At 47.8% G+C, this 20,946-nt stretch overlaps 1 protein-coding gene across 1 annotated transcript in view; it reads left to right on the forward strand.

The window, feature by feature from the left end:
- Positions 1–20,946, forward strand: part of LOC138246603 (phospholipase A2 inhibitor and Ly6/PLAUR domain-containing protein-like) — a 125,455-nt gene that overhangs the window by 58,661 nt on the left and 45,848 nt on the right. The gene's annotated exons all lie outside the window — the stretch shown is intronic.

Raw genomic sequence — 20,946 nt, forward strand, 5'->3', positions numbered from 1 at the left:
CAATTTCACATCTCTTTTGGGTGATCTCAGATACCTTCTTCAGTATTACAGTCTTGTTAGCTATGAACAATGCTCATTGAGCGCTGAGGAGTCCTCCGTATGGGGTCATCCATGTGAACATGTTGGGATGGTGGCTGTTCACGTGGAGGACGCTGCAGAAGGATCATTTGAAGAATGTACTTGGCCCTGGGGCAGAACTTGATCTTGCTTGACCTTTGGTCCAGGTCACCTGGGATGTGGGCACTCATAGCTCCTAGGTAGAATCTTTCAGGGACTTGTCAGTAGTTCACTCAGTCAGAGAGAGTTCAGTCTGGTCCGATGTCACCTCCTCTGCAGGTTGTACAATGCCTCCTCTTCCAGCAAGGGCACAGTAAGCAGGGCCACTCACCAGGATTGGTTCTTCTTCTGAGTCCTGGAGGACCAAGCATGATCTGGCCCTTCTACAAAGCATCCTCTTAACTGTACCTCAATTTCAAGCCAAGTCAACACCAGCATATTGTATAAGCTCTGAAGGGTTAGTACTTGGGGCAAACTATAGCCAATGGTCTAGTTTGGCTGCGTTTTCCAATGGTGCATTTTTTGGAGGCGCAAGGATTCTGCTAATGATTAAATTCACAGAATAGACACCACACATGGGCTCCAGCTGTTGCTGGGCAGATCAGAGCATTTGGCAGCAAAAGCAGTTTCAGCCACTGTCTTCTGTATGTGGGGCTAAAGTTAGAAACCAGACAAAATAGGAAGGACCAAAGTCTCTCCAAGCTGCACGCTCAACCAACACAGAGGTAGAATGTCCTTAACCCGGTGCAAGTGGACTTCTGTCCCAGGATTTCAGTTAAAAGGCCTGTTCTGTGAATACAAATTAGTTGCTCCTAACATTTATTCTCCCCATTTCACTAAGAAGGAACAGTAACCACATTCCACTGTGGGTAGGGTAGCGTTACATTTGCAGACACCTCTACTTCAGCAGAACCTTGTCCACCTCTCCAGAGGAAGACAGTAGCTTGGCTGCAGGCAGTCACACAGGCTAGGTGGACAGTGCCTAGGCAAGCAAGCAGGACCACCACAGAAGCCCACCTACCCTGCTGATGCGTTTATGTACCTGCCAGTCTCCTGTAGTTTTCTAGGTGAGTTCTGGCCCTCACACCACCCACAGTCTCTTAGTTTTGGGTGTATGGCATCCTACCACAGGAGTCATGGCAGCCCATCATCTAGTTGTTATCTTGGCGTAATACCCACAGTCTCTGCAGCCTCCTCTCCTCGATGCTGCTCTTGTTCATGCAACAGGCTCAGAATCATTTCTGCTACAGTATGCTACTAAGAACAGTAGACACTTGTCTGGCAAAGGAAGCCTAGAGGGACTCTCTGGGCAGGATGTTGTTCCACTATTCCCAGGACAATGGTCTCCTTTGGATATGTATGATTATCCAAACATGAGATTATGGTTTTCCAGCAACTGAAAGTGGGTCATGCCATATTAAAAGGGATTCCTTCCTAATTTGCTGTTATAGGATTTCAACGCAAGTTCATTTATATTTATCCCAAATGAAAGAGCTTATAACATAAATATTGCATGTCTGTAGTAATTTAGGGAAAGAGAAGCAGAACAAGGACAGGACTTGCTTGGGATAAACGGTATGGACGTGGAACACCACACACATCACGCATCACCTGGATGTCCACCAGTCATGCATTTAGAGTTGACTCCTGCTACATTGCACAGGTTATGCTATTTTGACCACTCCCATTAGCAGTTAGGAGATGTGAGTATGCTGCGGCAAGATACGACAGGTCCAAGCCAAATGTTCTCCAGCTCCACGGAAGAAGCAAAACTGAGTACTTGTATTGGCCTACAGTTAGCAATACTGAGGTGGATGCCTGACATTTTACAAATCCTTTAGATGCTGGTAGTATTGTTTTTCCATTATTGTACTCTATACATATCAGCGCAAGCAAGAGAGTGACGTGAGTCCTGATGAATGCCGCTGACACCTTCCTTTATGGTCTATATGAGCAGAAACACGTCGACCACATTGCGTGGTTAGAACTATTCTTCAGAGTTTTTTTTTATTCTGCCACTAGGGCAGTGGTTCCCAACCTTTTGACTTCTGTGGACTGTCACTTTATCATTACTGGAACCCAAGGACCCCCACTGAATCATTATTGGAATCGGAGGACCCTCCCACTGAGGCATCACTGGAAGACTAAACAGTGTTGATGATTTGAAACGCAAAACAGTGCCCAGAAAATACAGAAGCAAGCATTCATCAAAAATACACTCATGATAACACATTATTTAATTTGCAAACAAATATGTTAAAAAATAAAACATGTAATTTAAATAGGAAGGGTGGAGCTTTTCCAAATTCGATTTAAGCCACACATGGTCCATACTATATTCTGTTTGATGCACCTGCACTGCTCCCACAAACCAACCTGAGTATGCTAATTTATTTTTTAAACCCCAGTTTCAAATTCCTTGACATTTACAGTGTGTATATACACTTTATTAACCTGTTAAAATTATTTAATTTTCTAAGCAGTCACGGACCCCCTGAGGGGGCTTTGCCAACCCCCAGGGATACCTGGATCATAGGTTGGGAACAACTGCACTAGGGGATTCATTAAACTGTGCTTCTCCATCTAGTAGGTAGTTTCATTCATTTTTTCTTCATGCACACTTGTTTGCTCTGCACATCCTCACACATTTCTAGACTAGATGAGTGGCATGGCTTACCTAATATATATTACCCCTGTAAAACCTCTGTAGTTCAAAGGGTAGTAGCTTGCATCTACTCCTTATGGGAGGTGCTGGGAGGGACCCAGTGATGAAGCATGCCACCAATCGAGTGGGTGCGGGCCTTCGTACTTAACTAAGAAGGGATTTTCACTAAATTACACTAGAATTAAGATCTAGTCTTTTTGTAGTGGCAGCCTGTTTTACACGTGGTTGTGTAAAAGCCTTGGAGGCTGAACAGGCGGCCTGTGAATCCCCACGACCCTGATATGTGTTATGCTTTATCCCTTTATACACAACCTTCTGAGAGCTTGAAAATGATGGAAGAAACACAAATGTTTAATCTTCATTCAGCTCTTACAACACACTAAACTCTAGCTTGATCCCCAGCCTAATCCTTCTATAACCTTAGTTTATCCCTCGCCGCACAATAAAGTGTGACTGCGCATGCTCAGGAAAAGGCACTGGGAGGAAACAGAGAATGTACTACACATATACTTCATACTTCCCAGAGCGCCCGCCTTCTAACTCACATTGGTGAAGACCAAATAGATTACTACAAGGACAGAGCTGGCAAGTTTTTATTTTGCTTATATGTGACATTCCTATGTGTGCAGTGTTTTTATATGCGACATTTCAATGCTGTATGTGGGACACATTGAGGGACACGTAATTATGTGGAACAAGGAAGTTATGTTTCTGTATAGCGGCTAAGATAAAAAATGCTCCCTTTTCTAAAAGCAGTGAGCTTCAGGGGGTTTTACAACAGTTGAAATACCAGTGGGATGTAGACAGTGCTTAATTCGCAAATAAATAAGTGCCAGGGCTCCCATCTGGAGGCCACTGCAGCTTGCACCTAATGGCAGTACCAACACAACTACTAACCATAATACACCTAAAAGTGTGACATTTTAGACTAATCCGGGTCCCCAAAACTATAAGAATGTCTTGTTTGACAGGGGTTAGCCATTTTTAATGTATATTGAATTCATAAACCACTGTTGTTGTGCTGATCTCTAAGTTATATAAACAGCTCCACCATGTGCTGGGGTTGACAAATGCCACTGTCGAGCACTGGAAACCACCAGCTCAAATTAAGCACTACCTACACTGGCTCCCCATCAACAAGAGGATCACCTTCAAGCTCCTCACCCACGCCCACAAAGCACTCCACAACGCCGGACCAGGATGTCTCAATGAACGACTCTCCTTCTCCACCCCGAACCGACAGCTCCGCTCCTCCGACCTCGTCCTCGCCACAGTCCCTCGCATCCACAGGACAACAGCAGGTGGCAGATCATTCTCTTACCTCACTGCCAAGACCTGGAACACCCTCCCCGTCCACTTACAGCAGACTAAGGACCTGCTGACCTTCAGGAGACACCTCATGACCTGGCTGTTCGAGCAGTAGCAGCACCCCCAGTCCCCACTCCCCCTGGCGCCTTGAGACCCTCGCGGGTGAGTAGCGCGCTCTACAAATGTATTGATTGATTGATTGATTGATTGAAGCACTGAGAAGTCATAACACTAACAATGCTCGGCTGCATCTGAGATGCCTTCAGCGCAGATCACAGTGGGTATACAGAGGAGGTGTGTACAGCAGCCTCTCAGAGCAATAAGACTCACAGAGTTGAGTCCTTATGGTCCACAGACAGGCAGAGTATGCATGAGATAAAACCAAAAGCCTATCTTCCTGCATCTTCCTCTGTCACCAAGACACAAGCAAAAGCACAAAGGCTGCTCTGAGCAGCAGAGCTCAACATTTTTCTTACCTGTTCCATCCTTCTTCTCCTTTCCTCTGCTTCAGCCTCCGTTGTCTCCTTCCATCCTCGCTCTCATACTTCATCTGTTTGATTTTTAGCTCTCTTTTCCTCCCCTATCTTTACTATTCTCTCCCATCGGTTTCACCCGTTGTTTGTGATCTCTCCTAGCACCCTTATTATCTCTCTATTCTTCACTAACAAAAGTCCCTCTTTTTGTCTCTTTCCTCCCATCCCATGTGCTTCCTCTCTCTCTTGACCAACAATCCTCTTGCTTTTGCCCTTCTCTCTTCTTCTCCTCCATTTCATCTGTTACTTCTTTCTCTTGTTCTCCTCATATCTCACCTTTCACCCTTTTTCTTAGTCTCTGTCTTCCCCTCCCACTTTCCCCATCACCCTTTTTTTATCACCTCCAGTCCCAGCCTTCTCTCTCAGTTTGTCTTCCTTTCTCTTCTCCCGCCTATTTCTTCTTCCTTCCTCACTCCTCATCCTTTTCTCTTTGCTTCTCTTGCTTTCCTTATGTTCCTTCTCTCTCTCTTTCTTTTTCTCTTTGCATCTTTCATCCTATTTTTGTCTTTCTTCACCGCTCTCTGCTTCCAGATCCTGTGACAACTATGTTTAAGGGCACCCACTGTGTGGACAGATTCATCCACCTGGGGAGGCATAGACTGGAGGGGGTCAGCCCGCTAAGTGGGCATTAGAAGGCTGGAGGGCTAACCCTACCGAAGAACTGCAGGACGTGGCCGTGCAATGGGCAGCATGGCATAGAAAAGAGAATAAAGAAAATAGAGAAAAATGGCATCCTGATACAAAGAATGGGGTCAAGGGAGATCAAAAGAGCCAAAAGTGAAGGTGTATTCCCCTGGAAACGGTGGGAGGCAAAGGGTGCCAAGATAGCAAGGAAGGGTGCAAACCATGGGGCAATTGCAAAGGGGTGTGGGAGGAAACATTTTGCCTGCCCATTGAGGTTGAGGGGCAGTATGGTTTACTGGTCAGTACAGGTGAGGTAGTATGTTTGTTGGGCAAAAGAGACAGCTTTCTGTAGCCATAGAGAGTGCCAACTCTATATTGTAAAATAATGAGTGCCGGTGCGCAAAGCTCTGCTCAGAAGCCTGCAGCCAGCAGTATTGAGTACGACATGCCGAAAACCAAAGCTCTACAGTCTTAAATTCACCTCATGCCTCTTTCATCCACTTGTAGCCAGTGGTGCATTTTGGAGCAGTGGAGTGGTGATGTAATTTACAGACAGCACCTATTACATTGAAATGGCCACTATATTTGCAAAGACATAGGGCCTGATTACAACTTTGGAGAAGGGTGTTAATCCGTCCCAAATGTGATGGATATGCCACCCGCCGTATTACAAGTCCATTATATCCTATGGAGCTCGTAATACGGTGGGCAGGATATCCGTCACATTTGGGACGGATTAACACCCTACTCCAAAGTTGTAATCAGGCCCATACAGTTTTACTAGTAAATCTATACCGTACACAGACAGTAATGTTTGGAAATTGGGTTTCAGGGAAAATGGATCATTTTTGCATCACACAGTGAATGGTCTTGCTTTGTTTTGATCCTACTAAAACCTTTGTTTTCATCACACTTCGGAATTTCTTCAGAAAGTGCTTCATTTGTTCTTTCCTGTTTGCTCATATATTATGAAATATATTTATAGTTCATTTACAGATATTTAAATATGGGTGTGTGTTAAAAAAAACTGACACTTTACAGCCTTTCTTTTCACTTTGTGTATCACAGCTAGATTGTCACCTAGGTCACTTTTACAAAGTCCTCTCACTTTGCAGTCAGACACATAAAAGTAAACACCAGTTTCCCAATAAGCAGCAACAGGTATAGCATGACATTTGACCTTTGTCTTTGAACGCACACTAAATGTGACAAGATAACCACAAAATGTTAAGGCATCTTCATTAAATGTTAAGGCATCTTCATTGCTCATTCAGCTTCGGAACTCCAGCATGGTTATATTTGTAGGACCTGCAGCACCCCTACTTCCAGCGCCTATGGCTGAGGGAGTTCTCCAAGAATTGAAGGATAGGACTGCATGTTCACGTGAGCGTCCGTGGGTCTTCTCTAGCTACTAGCAGCGGAAGAGAAGCAGTTTAAGCATTGTATGCCCTCAGAGATGTTTTAAGACATGGGCAAAGTGGGCTCCGGCCCAGGGCCCCAGCCTTTCAAGAGGGCCCCTGATAGAGCCGGCTTTGTGCTGCGGAGATGCTTTCCCTGATGAGCCTGACTAACTCTTAAAGAGATGTATTTAAATGCAATTTTCCTTTAAGTTATTTTTAATGTGTGAGTCTAATATAGACATTTTGCAGAGAAATGCTGTGTTTTTGTTTCATGGAACATCCATCAAAAACGTTTCTTTTAGATCAAAACAGGACTTCACATATGAGAAATGTGAGGGTGTCACAGAGATTATTTGCAGTAATATTAATGAGCTGCTGTTGTATTACAATATTGAAAACACACGTTACCATCACTGAATATTGCAGGTAAATACAGGAAAAGGCATTTCGAATTCGGACAAGTGTACCTATAAACAGTTGGTGACCTGGCCAAAGGGGGCACGAAAGAGCTGAAATTGGATCATAAATTCAAAGCTATTCCGAACAGGGGCCCCCTACATACGTTTGGCCCATGGCCCCCAAAATACTTAAGATGTTCCTGTATGCCCTACTGCCACGATAAGTACACCAGCCCGACTACACGTGCTGTGGAGTGGGTCCCACTAGTGCATGGGCTCCTGATGATTGGTGGGCGGCGCTCTTCAGCTGCACTTTTGACTCTGGGCGCATCTAAGCAAGAATCACGAGTCCCAGACCAGAGCCCACACCAGCACGAGAAGGATAGTCCTGTTGTGGGCGGGGCCTAGGCAGAGCACTGCCCATTTGCAAGAAAGACCACGACACAGCAACACTGGTTACCCTGGCAACCAGCTCCCACCCACCCCTAACACAGAATGTGCTGAGAGCAGCCAAATGTTGTGAGCTGGCAATTCTCAGCTGACGCTCTCACATGGGTGAATCAGAGCTAGGAGCACCAGTTTCTGTGACAGATAATGTGATAATGCGGGAGAATGACTAATTCGCGTTAGTCTAACCCCCGTTGAGTGACACTTTGCAGTGCTGTAGGGAAGATCACACGTAAAATGGCTTCAAAGACAACAGTCCAGCTTATGACTTTTGTGGACATTTTGGGCCTAATGCACAATGTTTCTTGTTTGTGGTCGAAAATAGATTTGACCCACAAAAAGTCAGACCGTCCACATGATCAAAATGTGACAGAATAAAAAAACAAAAATGAAAGCTGCTACTGGCGGTAATTTTTCTACCTGTCTGTGTGCCCGTCTAAATGTCACGGCGATACAATCTTTGATGGCAGTGAAGTCCAGAAGCTGGCATCTGATATTGCCTGACATCCTTGACATGCCTCTGATTACTCTACAATAGGCGCACTTACCCGCTCTTGCTTGGGAGTTCATTAAACACATTTATTTTGGCACGTGGCCAGGCTTTTCACTTGCAATTATTTTTAGTTAGATGGTCATAAAACGTTGCATTATCATTTCGCATTTTGCCCTTTGCACTTTTTATGGTTGGTGCAAATAGAATAATCAACATATGCATTTCACTACCTGTTACAAGCACATTTTACACGGGTGTCGTTTTTCAACTAAAATCTGACTTCTTTGTGAATCATCCTTAGGGTCTGCTGAAAGGTGGAGAGTCCCAGGGGCCGTCACCAGGCCCCTCATTTGATCATTATAGACAACCAGTGCAGGAGTCATGTATCACACGTCTCTCGAGGCCCTTTAAATAAATATAAATGTCACTAACCAACATGGTTCTATGCTTTGTTGACAGAGGGTATACCCACTGTGGTGCTCCTTTCATTATGGGTGACTGAAACCCAGTGACCAGGCCATGACATGACAAGTGTTTGATGGGAGCTCGAGTACAGCTGTAGGGTACCAGCATCTTCACCTGCTCTCAGTTTGAGAAACCTCCTACTGTTCTTTCTTTTCTGATTCTGTGTAGCCTGTTATGCTGATTCACCCACCCCTGATGATGGTGCTTAGAAGGAGTGTGTGAGGTAGTGCTTGAATACATGACAACAAGGTATCCTAGTGATGGGTCATCCTATATGGATGTCGACCCAAAGGTTGGGCAGTGCTTCATCGATGCAAGGATGTCAGGTACTCCCACTTCCTACATGCCCCCGATCTGTGCTCCCTTGTACCCCTGCATTCTGCTCCAGCTATTGTAAAGCCAAATGTATGTGTCTGGTTTGGATTCACATCAGCACCAATGGAACCGGAAGTTCTCTTGGATCAGTCTGTTTCCAGCAAGTCTCCTGTTCCGCAAGACCAGAGACACTGGCACAAAGAACCGTGGTGTCCAAATGCACAGTGACTACAACACGCCTGCTTTTGTACAATGGGTCGCCTCTTTATAGCCCAGATCCGGTGTCCTGTGATCCAAAGAAGCAAGAACCCAGCAGTAGCTCAGGGTAGACTGAGTGGTTGTCTGGCCTGCTTATACATAAGCAGTGGCTGTTACAGGATGTCTGCTATCCCTGAGTAAGCCAGAGTGACAGTGTACTTTGCTGGTTGCTATAAAACTTACAACGCCCATAGTAAAAATACATTTGCAAATGGCTGGTTACCTCCAGATGGTAGAGAACCCTTTGAATCTTAGCAATTGGCTTGGGCACAGCTGCTAGTCTGTGAGTCAGCTGAGAGTTCAACCTCTGACCTGCAGAAGCTTAGTAAACCTGAGCAGAGAAAGGACTGAACAAGACACACAGTTTCTTGGCTGCCTCCCCTGAAGGAGCAGAGAACAGGGACAAAGGAAAGACTTACTCCACTGCTGCGACTTGTAAGGAGAAGGAGGGAGACTGCCTGGTGAGACCCCAAGTTGATTTAGAAGCTCCAAATACTTCGGCGAAGCAATTTGATTTGCAGAATGTTCCATGAGATTTGAAGCCTCTTGCTGCAACCTTGCCCAACACAAAAAAAACTGAGATTGGAAGGCAGAGCTCTTGTGTATGTGTGTCTGTTTCACAGGAGAGAAATTGCTACTAGAATCCTAAGATCAGGAAACAGAGTCAAGAATCCGACAGGAGTCACTATCTAAAAGGCACAGATTGGCCAAGGCCTCTCTTCCTTAGTGTGTGACCATATTTTGGTGGTTGCTTCTGGTCCATGACCCTGTTGACACCCAAACACTTTCTGCACCACACCCCTGAGGCTGCACCATCCCATGCACCAAGTTTCTAGAATTGTCTGTCCCCCATTCTCATCGGACTGGTCCCACAATTGAATATCAGTGTTGCACACCTTCGGCTACAGAGACAACCCTACATCCTCTGCTCACAAAGTCACTGATTCGGATATGGACTAGTGGTTGAGATGTTGGGATGCCTGTCTGCAGCCTTGCTCATGCTTTGAGCGAATACATTATAAATGCTAACATCCTTCTGCTAAAACTGACGCTTCACCTTAATTGTTGCACCTTGCAAGACCTTCTCGTGAGCATCTGTAACACATGCAGAAACTCTTGAGCTAGGAATGGCCACGATGTCTATGTGGCTTCCATTAAGCAGAACATAATAGCGCTGTGGGTTATATTGACATCTTTTCTAAGCAGTTATTCTTAGCAGCAATAATAGTTGCCTTTCTTTTGGAATAAGCATAGCACTGCCTTGTGTGAGAAAGTAGCCTCTTTCTAGCCTTGTTACCCCCACTTTTGGCTTGTTTGTGAGTGTATGTCAGGGTGTTTTCACTGTCTCACTGGGATCCTGCTAGCCAGGGCCCAGTGCTCATAGTGAAAACCCTATGTTTTCAGTATGTTTGTTATGTGTCACTGGGACCCTGCTAGTCAGGACCCCCAGTGCTCATAAGTGTGTGACCCATATGTATGTGTTCCCTGTGTGATGCCTAACTGTCTCACTGAGGCCCTGCTATCCAAAACCTCAGTGGTTATGCTCTCTCATTTCTTTCCAAATTGTCACTAACAGGCTAGTGACCAATTTCACCAATTTACATTGGCACACTGGAACACCCTTATAATCCCCTAGTATATGGTACTGAGGTACCCAGGGTATTGGGGTTCCAGGAGATCCCTATGGGCTGCAGCATTTCTTTTGCCACCCATAGGGAGCTCTTACAATTCTTACACAGGCCTGCCACTGCAGCCTGAGTGAAATAACGTCCACGTTATTTCACAGCCATTTACCACTGCACTTAAGTAACTTATAAGTCACCTATATGTCTAACCTTTACCTGGTAAAGGTTAGGTGCAAAGTTACTTAGTGTGTGGGCACCCTGGCACTAGCCAAGGTGCCCCCACATAGTTCAGGGCAAATTCCCCAGACTTTGTGAGTGCGGGGACACCATTACACGCGTGCAGTACACATAGGTCACTACCTATGTGTAGCTTCACAATGGTAACTCCGAATATGGCCATGTAACATGTCTAAGATCATGGAATTGCCCCCTCTATGCCATCCTGGTATTGTTGGCACAATCCCATGATCCCACGGGTCTCTAGCACAGACCCGGGTACGGCCAAACTGCCTTTTCAGGGGTTTCACTGCAGCTGCTGCTGCTGCCAACCCCTCAGACAGGTTTCTGCCCTCCTGGGGTCCAGCCAGGCTTGGCCCAGGAAGGCAGAACAAAGGACTTCCTCAGAGAGAGGGTGTTACACCCTCTCCCTTTGGAAAAAGGTGTTAAGGCAGGGGAGGAGTAGCCTCCCCCAGCCTCTGGAAATGCTTTCATGGGCACAGATGGTGCCCATTTCTGCATAAGCCAGTCTACACCGGTTCAGGGACCCCTCAGCCCTGCTCTGGCGCGAAACTGGACAAAGGAAAGGGGAGTGACCACTCCCCTGACCTGCACCTCCCCTGGGAGGTACCCAGAGCTCCTCCAGTGTGCTCCAGACCTCTGCCATCTTGGAAACAGAGGTGCTGCTGGCACACTGGACTGCTCTGAGTGGCCAGTACCAGCAGGTGACTTCAGAGACTCCTTCTGATAGGCTCCTTCAGGTGTTGCTAGCCTATCCTCTCTCCTAAGTAGCCAAACCCTCTTTTCTGGCTATTTAGGGTCTCTGCTTTGGGGAATTCCTTAGACAACGAATGCAAGAGCTCATCATAGTTCCTCTGCATCTCTCTCTTCACCTTCTGCCAAGGAATCGACTGCTGACCGCGCTGGAAGCCTGCAAAACTGCAACAAAGTAGCAAAGACGACTACTGTGACCTTGTAACACTGATCCTGCCGCCTTCTCGACTATTTTCCTGGTTGTGCATGCTGTGGGGGTAGTCTGCCTCCTCTCTGCACTAGAAGCTCCGAAGAAATCTCCCGTGGGTTGACGGAATCTTCCCCCTGCAACCGCAGGCACCAAAGAACTGCATCACCGGTCCCCTGGGTCTCCTCTCAGCACGACGAGCGAGGTCCCTTGAATCCAGCAACTCTGTCCAAGTGACTCCCACAGTCCAGTGACTCTTCAGTCCAAGTTTGGTGGAGGTAAGTCCTTGCCTCCCCACGCCAGACTGCATTGCTAGGAACCGCGTCTTTTGCAGCTACTCCGGCTCCTGTGCACTTTTCCAGGATTTCCTTTGTGCAGAGCCAAGCCTGGGTCCACGGCACTCTAACCTGCATTGCACGACCTCCTGAGTTGTCCTCCGGCGGCGTGGGACTCTCTTGTGCAACTTCGGGTGAGCACCATTTCACTCCACTTGGTAGTGCCTGTTCCGGCACTTCTCCGGGTGCTGCTTGCTTCTGAGAGGGCTCCTTGTCCTGCTGGACGCCCCCTCTGTCCCCTGACGCAATTGGCGACATCCTGGTCCCTCCTGGGCCACAGCAACATCCAAAAACCCTAACCGCACGATTTGCAGCTAGCAAGGCTTGTTTGCGGTCTTTTGTCGGGAAAACACTTCTGCACGACTCGGGACGTCCATCCTCCAAAGGGGAAGTTTCTAGCCCTTGTCGTTCCTGCAGAATCCTCAGATTTTACTGTCCAGTAGCAGCTTCTTTGCACCCACAGCTGGCATTTCCTGGGCATCTGCCCACTCTCGACTTGATCGTGACTTTTGGACTTGGTCCCCTTGTTCCACAGGTACTCTAGTCTGGAAATCCATCTTTGTTGCATTGCTGGTGTTGGTCTTTCCTGCAGAATTCTCCTATCACGACTTCTGTGCTCTTTGGGGAACTTCAGTGCACTTTGCACTCACTTATCAGGGTCTTGGGGTGGGCTATTTTTCTAACCCTCACTGTTTTCTTACAGTCCCAGCGACCCTCTACAAGGTCACATAGGTTTGGGGTCCATTCGTGGTTCGCATTCCACTTTTGGAGTATATGGTTTGTTTTGCCCCTATCCCTAGGTGCCCCTATTGCATCCTATTGTAACTATACATTGTTTGCACTGTTTTCTAATACTATACTGCATATTTTTGGTATTGTGTACATATATCTTGTGTATATTTGCTATCCTCATACTGAGGGTACTCACTGAGATACTTTGGCATATTGTCATAAAAATAAAGTACCTTTATTTTTAGTATATCTGTGTATTGTGTTTTCTTATGATATTGTGCAAGTGACACTAGTGGTACTGTAGGAGCTTCACTTGTCTCCTAGTTCAGCCTAAGCTGCTCTGCTAAGCTACCATTATCTATCAGCCTAAGCTGCTAGACACCCTATACACTAATAAGGGATACCTGGGCCTGGTGCAAGGTGTAAGTACCCCTTGGTACTCACTACAAGCCAGTCCAGCCTCCTACATTGGTTGTGCAGCGGTGGGATAAGTACTTCGCAACTACTTACCACTTTTGTCATTGTACTTTTCATAAGAGAAAAATATACAAAACAAGTTCAGTGTATGTACACCTAACCAAAAGTTTTGCTTTTCTTCTCTCACTTCTTTGCTAAGTGCTGAAAAGTACCTCTAAACTTTCTAAAACGTTCTTAAAAAGTTTAAAAAGTTTTTTTTCTGTTTCTTAAAAAGTTGAGAAACGTTTTCTTTCTTTTTCTGTCCCTTAAACCTTTTCTATCATGTCTGGTACAGGCCAAACTCTTGATCTGGCCAGCACAACTTATGACAACCTTAGCTGGAAGGAAGCAAGGAGTCTCTGTGTAGATAGAGGTTTAGGGGTAGGGAAGAATCCCTCAAGACAACTGTTAGTTAATATGGTCATTGAACAAGATAAGACCTTAGGTGGCACTTCTGGTGAGAGATTAGCTGATGGTTCCCATTCTGATTCTGGGGCACCCCTAGCAAAAGATTTGGGAGGGAATCTTTCCAACCTGCCCCTTAGCAGGCCACCTAGCAGGGCTGGTACTTATGTGAGTTCCCATCACAGTATAGAGATTACTCCCTTAGGCCAGGTTGTGAGGGTGCCATCTGTTAGGGACAGGTCTCCCTCTGTTCATTCACACCATTCTTCTGTGTCAAGGCATGCCCAACCCCCCCCACCCTGATGACAGAGTGTTAGAAAGGGAGCTCAATAGATTGAGAGTGGAAGAGTCCAGGCTGAAGCTTAAAAAGCAACAGCTAGATCTAGACAGGGAAGCATTTGACTTAGAAAAAGAAAGGCAGAGGTTGGGGTTTGGACCCCATGGTGGTAGCAGCAGTATTCCCCGTAGTCATCCTGCAAGAGAGCATGATTCAAGGAATCTGCACAAGATAGTTCCCCCTTATAAGGAGGGGGATGACATTAGGAAGTGGTTTGCTGCACTTGAGAGGGCCTGTGTTGTACAGGAAGTCCCTCAAAGGCAGTGGGCTGCTATCCTATAGCTATCATTTAGTGGAAAGGGTAGGGATAGGCTCCTTACTGTGAAAGAAAGTGATGCCAATAATTTTACAGTTCTTAAGAATGCACTCCTGGATGGTTATGGCTTAACCACTGAACAGTACAGGATCAAGTTCAGAGAGACCAAAAAGGAGTCTTCACAAGACTGGGTAGACTTTGTTGACCATTCAGTGAAGGCCTTGGAGGGGTGGTTACATGGCAGTAAAGTTACTGATTATGAAAGCCTGTATAACTTAATCCTGAGAGAGCATATTCTTAATAATTGTGTGTCTGATTTGTTGTACCATTATCTAGTGGACTCAGAGCTGACCTCTCCCCAAGAATTGGGAAAGAAGGCAGACAAATGGGTCAGAACAAGGGTGAACGGAAAAGTTCATACAGGTGGTGACAAAGATGGCAAGAAGAAAGATGGTGAAAAATCTCAAGATAAGCATGAGGATAAGGGTAAAACCAAAGATCCCACTTCAAATCTTAAACACTCTTCAGGGGGTGGGGATAAAACCAATTCTTCCTCTTCTTCTCAACCTACACAATTTAAAAAGCCTTGGTGCTTTGTGTGTAAAAACAGAGGCCATAGGCCAGGGGACAAGTCCTGTCCAGGTAAACCCCCTGAGCCTACCACCAATAATACATCAAGCTCTAGTGCCCCTAGCAGTAGTGGTACTAGTGGTGGGACTGCTGGCAACAGTCAAGCAAAGGGTGTAGTTGGGTTCACTTATGGGTCCATCATAGAAACTGGGGTACTCAGTCCCAAGACAGTTTCTGTCACACCTAGTGGCATTGGCCTTGCCACACTGGCTGCTTGTCCCCTTACAATGGATAAGTACAGGCAGACAGTTTCAATACATGGTGTTGAGGCCTTGGCCTACAGGGACACAGGTGCCAGTATCACTTTGGTGACTGAAAACCTAGTGCATCCTGAACAACACAGCATTGGACAACAGTACAAGATTATTGATGTCCATAACTCCACTAAGTTTCTTCCCTTAGCTATAATTCAGTTTAGTTGGGGTGGAGTTACTGGCCCTAAGCAGGTGGTAGTATCACCTAGCTTACCTGTAGACTGTCTCTTAAGTAATGACCTAGAGGCCTCAGGTTGGGCTGATGTAGAGTTTTATGCCCATGCAGCCATGCTGGGCATCCCAGAGGAATTGTTCCCTCTCATTTCTACTGAAATGAAAAAGCAAAGGAGAGAAGGCCTGAAAACTCAGGATCCCTCTCCAACAACAGGTAAAAAGGGTATCACAGTATCCCCTAACCACCCTACCATTCAGGATACCATTCCTGTGGTGGGAGAAACCTCTCCTGGGGTGGCACCTGTTCCAAGGGAATCCTCAGCTGGCAAAGCTGTACTCCCTGTGGTGGAAGTACCTCTCTGTGGGATAACTAACATTGGTGAGAAAAAGAGCACCATTTTAGTTAACATTGAGCATCCCTCCAACCCTCCCAGAGAAATTTTAGTGCAGAAACCCTGCACTGCCTCACAACACTTAGGACAGCATCCCTGCCCTAGTGTGGCGCTCATAGGACAGCATCCCTGCCCTGCTCCAAATCAAGAGAAACAGCATCCCTGTTCTCTCTTTCAGCCATATGGACAAAGTTTTTGCCCAGCTATGGCTTTATTGAGACAGCATCCCTGTCTGGCATTTTCATCACTGCAAATAGGTTCAGTGGATAATTCCCACTGCTCTAAACTTAAACTTACTGATAGAAACTCTGAAAATACATCTTCACATTGTTGCTTAGCTAAAAAACTTCAAACAGGGTGGTCTACATCCCCACAGGGAAGTAACCATATAGTGGATGATAAAGGGAGTAACCAGTCTATTGCAGAGCTACTCTCTACTTATCACCACTTAGACAATAAAGTCTCAACTGGCCAAGGTTAGCCTTAATGTCCTTCGTTTGGGGGGGGGGGGGTTGTGTGAGAAAGTAGCCTCTTTCTAGCCTTGTTACCCCCACTTTTGGCCTGTTTGTGAGTGTATGTCAGGGTGTTTTCACTGTCTCACTGGGATCCTGCTAGCCAGGGCCCAGTGCTCATAGTGAAAACCCTATGTTTTCAGTATGTTTGTTATGTGTCACTGGGACCCTGCTAGTCAGGACCCCCAGTGCTCATAAGTTTGTGACCTATATGTATGTGTTCCCTGTGTGATGCCTAACTGTCTCACTGAGGCCCTGCTATCCAGAACCTCAGTGGTTATGCTCTCTCATTTCTTTCCAAATTGTCACTAACAGGCTAGTGACCAATTTCACCAATTTACATTGGCACACTGGAACACCCTTATAATCCCCTAGAATATGGTACTGAGGTACCCAGGGTATTGGGGTTCCAGGAGATCCCTATGGGCTGCAGCATTTCTTTTGCCACCCATAGGGAGCTCTGACAATTCTTACACAGGCCTGCCACTGCAGCCTGAGTGAAATAACGTCCACGTTATTTCACAGCCATTTACCACTGCACTTAAGTAACTTATAAGCCACCTATATGTCTAACCTTTACCTGGTAAAGGTTAGGTGCTAAGTTACTTAGTGTGTGGGCACCCTGGCACTAGCCAAAGTGCCCCCACATAGTTCAGGGCAAATTCCCCGGACTTTGTGAGTGCGGGGACACCATTACACGCGTGCAGTACACATAGGTCACTACCTATGTGTAGCTTCACAATGGTAACTCCGAATATGGCCATGTAACATGTCTAAGATCATGGAATTGCCCCCTCTATGCCATCCTGGCATTGTTGGCACAATCCCATGATCCCACGGGTCTCTAGCACAGACCCGGGTACTGCCAAACTGCCTTTTCAGGGGTTTCACTGCAGCTGCTGCTGCTGCCAACCCCTCAGACAGGTTTCTGCCCTCCTGGGGTCCAGCCAGGCTTGGCCCAGGAAGGCAGAACAAAGGACTTCCTCAGAGAGAGGGTGTTGCACCCTTTCCCTTTGGAAAAAGGTGTTAAAGCAGGGGAGGAGTAGCCTCCCCCAGCCTCTGGAAATGCTTTCATGGGCACAGATGGTGCCCATTTCTGCATAAGCCAGTCTACACCGGTTCAGGGACCCCTCAGCCCTGCTCTAGCGCGAAACTGGACAAAGGAAAGGGGAGTGACCACTCCCCTGACCTGCACCTCCCCTGGGAGGTGCCCAGAGCTCCTCCAGTGTGCTCCAGACCTCTGCCATCTTGGAAACAGAGGTGCTGCTGGCACACTGGACTGCTCTGAGTGGCCAGGGCCAGCAGGTGACGTCAGAGACTCCTTCTGATAGGCTCCTTCAGGTGTTGCTAGCCTATCCTCTCTCCTAAGTAGCCAAACCCTCTTTTCTGGCTATTTAGGGTCTCTGCTTTGGGGAATTCCTTAGATAACGAATGCAAGAGCTCATCAGAGTTCCTCTGCATCTCTCTCTTCACCTTCTGCCAAGGAATCGACTGCTGACCGCGCTGGAAGCCTGCAAAACTGCAACAAAGTAGCAAAGACGACTACTGCAACCTTGTAACACTGATCCTGCCGCCTTCTCGACTGTTTTCCTGGTGGTGCATGCTGTGGGGGTAGTCTGCCTCCTCTCTGCACTAGAAGCTCCGAAGAAATCTCCCGTGGGTCAACGGAATCTTCCCCCTGCAACCGCAGGCACCAAAGAACTGCATCACCGGTCCCCTGGGTCTCCTCTCAGCACGACGAGCGAGGTCCCTTGAATCCAGCAACTCTGTCCAAGTGACTCCCACAGTCCAGTGACTCTTCAGTCCAAGTTTGGTGGAGGTAAGTCCTTGCCTCCCCACGTCAGACTGCATTGCTGGGAACCGCATCTTTTGCAGCTACTCCGGCTCCTGTGCACTTTTCCAGGATTTCCTTTGTGCACAGCCAAGCCTGGGTCCACGGCACTCTAACCTGCATTGCACGACCTCCTGAGTTGTCCTCCGGCGACGTGGGACTCTCTTGTGCAACTTCGGGTGAGCACTGTTTCACTCCACTTCGTAGTGCCTGTTCTGGCACTTCTCCGGGTGCTGCTTGCTTCTGAGAGGGCTCCTTGTCCTGCTGGACGCCCCCTCTGTCCCCTGACGCAATTGGCGACATCCTGGTCCCTCCTGGGCCACAGCAGCATCCAAAAACTCTAACCGGACGATTTGCAGCTAGCAAGGCTTGTTTGCAGCCTTTTGGCGGGAAAACACTTCTGCACAACTCTTCACGACGTGGGACATCCATCCTCCAAAGGGGAAGTTTCTAGCCCTTGTCGTTCCTGCAGAATCCTCAGCTTCTACTGTCCAGTAGCAGCTTCTTTGCCCCCACAGCTGGCATTTCCTGGGCATCTGCCCCTCTCGACTTGATCGTGACTTTTGGACTTGGTCCCCTTGTTCCACAGGTACTCTAGTCTGGATATCCATCGTTGTTGCATTGCTGGTGTTGGTCTTTTCTGCAGAATTCCCCATCATGACTTCTGTGCTCTTTGGGGAACTTCAGTGCACTTTGCACTCACTTTTCAGGGTCTTGGGGTGGGCTATTTTTCTAACCCTCACTGTTTTCTTACAGTCCCAGCGACCCTCTACAAGGTCACATAGGTTTGGGGTCCATTCGTGGTTCGCATTCCACTTTTGGAGTATATGGTTTGTGTTGCCCCTATCCCTAGGTGCCCCCATTGCATCCTATTGTAACTATACATTGTTTGCACTGTTTTCTAATACTATACTGCATATTTTTGGTATTGTGTACATATATCTTGTGTATATTTGCTATCCTCATACTGAGGGTACTCACTGAGATACTTTGGCATATTGTCATAAAGTACCTTTATTTTTAGTATATCTGTGTATTGTGTTTTCTTATGATATTGTGCAAGTGACACTAGTGGTACTGTAGGAGCTTCACTCGTCTCCTAGTTCAGCCTAAGCTGCTCTGCTAAGCTACCATTATCTATCAGCCTAAGCTGCTAGACACCCTATACACTATTAAGGGATACCTGGGCCTGGTGCAAGGTGTAAGTACCCCTTGGTACTCACGACAAGCCAGTCCAGCCTCCTACACCTTGGGATTAAAGTTACTGTATAATTACAAATCAAATCAAATCAAATCAAATCAAATCATTAACATTTATAAAGCGCGCTACTCACCCGTGCGGGTCTCAAGGCGCTAGGGGGGAAAGGGGGGGTTATCGCTGCTCGAACAGCCAAGTCTTTAGGAGTCTCCGGAAAGCGGAGTGGTCCTGGGTGGTCCTGAGGCTGGTGGGGAGGGAGTTCCAGGTCTTGGCCGCCAGGAAGGAGAAAGATCTCCCACCCGCCGTGGAGCGGCGGGTGCGAGGGACGGCAGCAAGTGCGAGGCCAGCGGAGCGGAGGGGGCGGGTGGGGACGTAGAAGCTGAGGCGTCTGTTGAGGTATTCCGGTCCCTTGTTGTGGAGGGCTTTGTGTGCGTGGGTGAGAAGACGGAAGGTGATCCTTTTGCTGACTGGGAGCCAATGCAGGTGTCTCAGGTGGGCGGAGATGTGGCTGTTGCGGGGTACGTCGAGGATGAGGCGGGCCGAGGCGTTTTGGATGCGTTGCAGGCGGTTTTGGAGTTTGGCTGTGGTCCCGGCGTAGAGGGTGTTGCCGTAGTCCAGGCGGCTCGTGACGAGGGCGTGGGTCACGGTTTTTCTGGTGTCGGCGGGGATCCAGCGGAAGATCTTACGGAGCATGCGGAGAGTGAAGAAGCAGGCGGAGGACACGGCGTTGACTTGCTTGGTCATGGTGAGAAGAGGGTCCAAGATGAAGCCGAGGTTGTGGGCGTGGTCTGCGGGGGTCGGTGCGGTGCCGAGGGCCGTGGGCCACCAGGAGTCGTCCCAGGCGGACGGGGTGTTGCCGAGGATGAGGACTTCCGTTTTTTCAGAGTTCAGCTTTAGGCGGCTGAGCCTCATCCAATCTGCGACGTCCTTCATACCCTCTTGTAGGTTGGTCTTGGCGCTGGCGGGGTCCTTGGTGAGGGAGAGTACAAGTTGGGTGTCGTCGGCGTAGGAGGTGATGATGATGTCGTGCTTGCGTACGATGTCGGCGAGGGGGCTCATGTAGACATTGAAGAGTGTCGGGCTGAGCGATGAGCCTTGAGGTACGCCGCAGATGATCTTGGTGGGTTCTGAGCGAAACGGAGGGAGGTAAACTCTTTGGGAGCGGTTAGCGAGGAAGGAGGCGATCCAGTCCAGGGCCTGGCCTTGGATCCCGGTGGAGCGTAGGCGGGTGATTAGGGTGCGGTGACAGACGGTGTCAAAGGCAGCCGAGAGGTCGAGGAGAATGAGGGCGACTGTTTCACCGTTGTCCATCAGGGTTCTGATGTCGTCTGTGACTGAGATGAGGGCGGTTTCCGTGCTGTGGTTGGTTCGGAATCCGGTTTGTGAGGGGTCGAGCAGGTTGTTGTCTTCCAGGAAGGTGGTCAGCTGTTTGTTGACGGTCTTTTCTATTACCTTGGCTGGGAAAGATAGAAGAGAGATGGGGCGGAAGTTTTTCAGGTCGCTTGGGTCAGCCGTAGGTTTCTTTAGTAGGGCGTTGACTTCAGCGTGCTTCCAGCATTCGGGGAAGGTAGCAGAAGAAAAAGAAGAGTTGATGACGGTCTGGAGGTGCGGGGCGATGATGTAGTCGGCTTTGTTAAAGATGAAGTGCGGGCAGGGGTCCGAAGGGGCG

Source organism: Pleurodeles waltl, chromosome 7 (genome assembly GCF_031143425.1).
Source record: "Pleurodeles waltl isolate 20211129_DDA chromosome 7, aPleWal1.hap1.20221129, whole genome shotgun sequence".
Classification (NCBI taxonomy): domain Eukaryota; kingdom Metazoa; phylum Chordata; class Amphibia; order Caudata; family Salamandridae; genus Pleurodeles; species Pleurodeles waltl.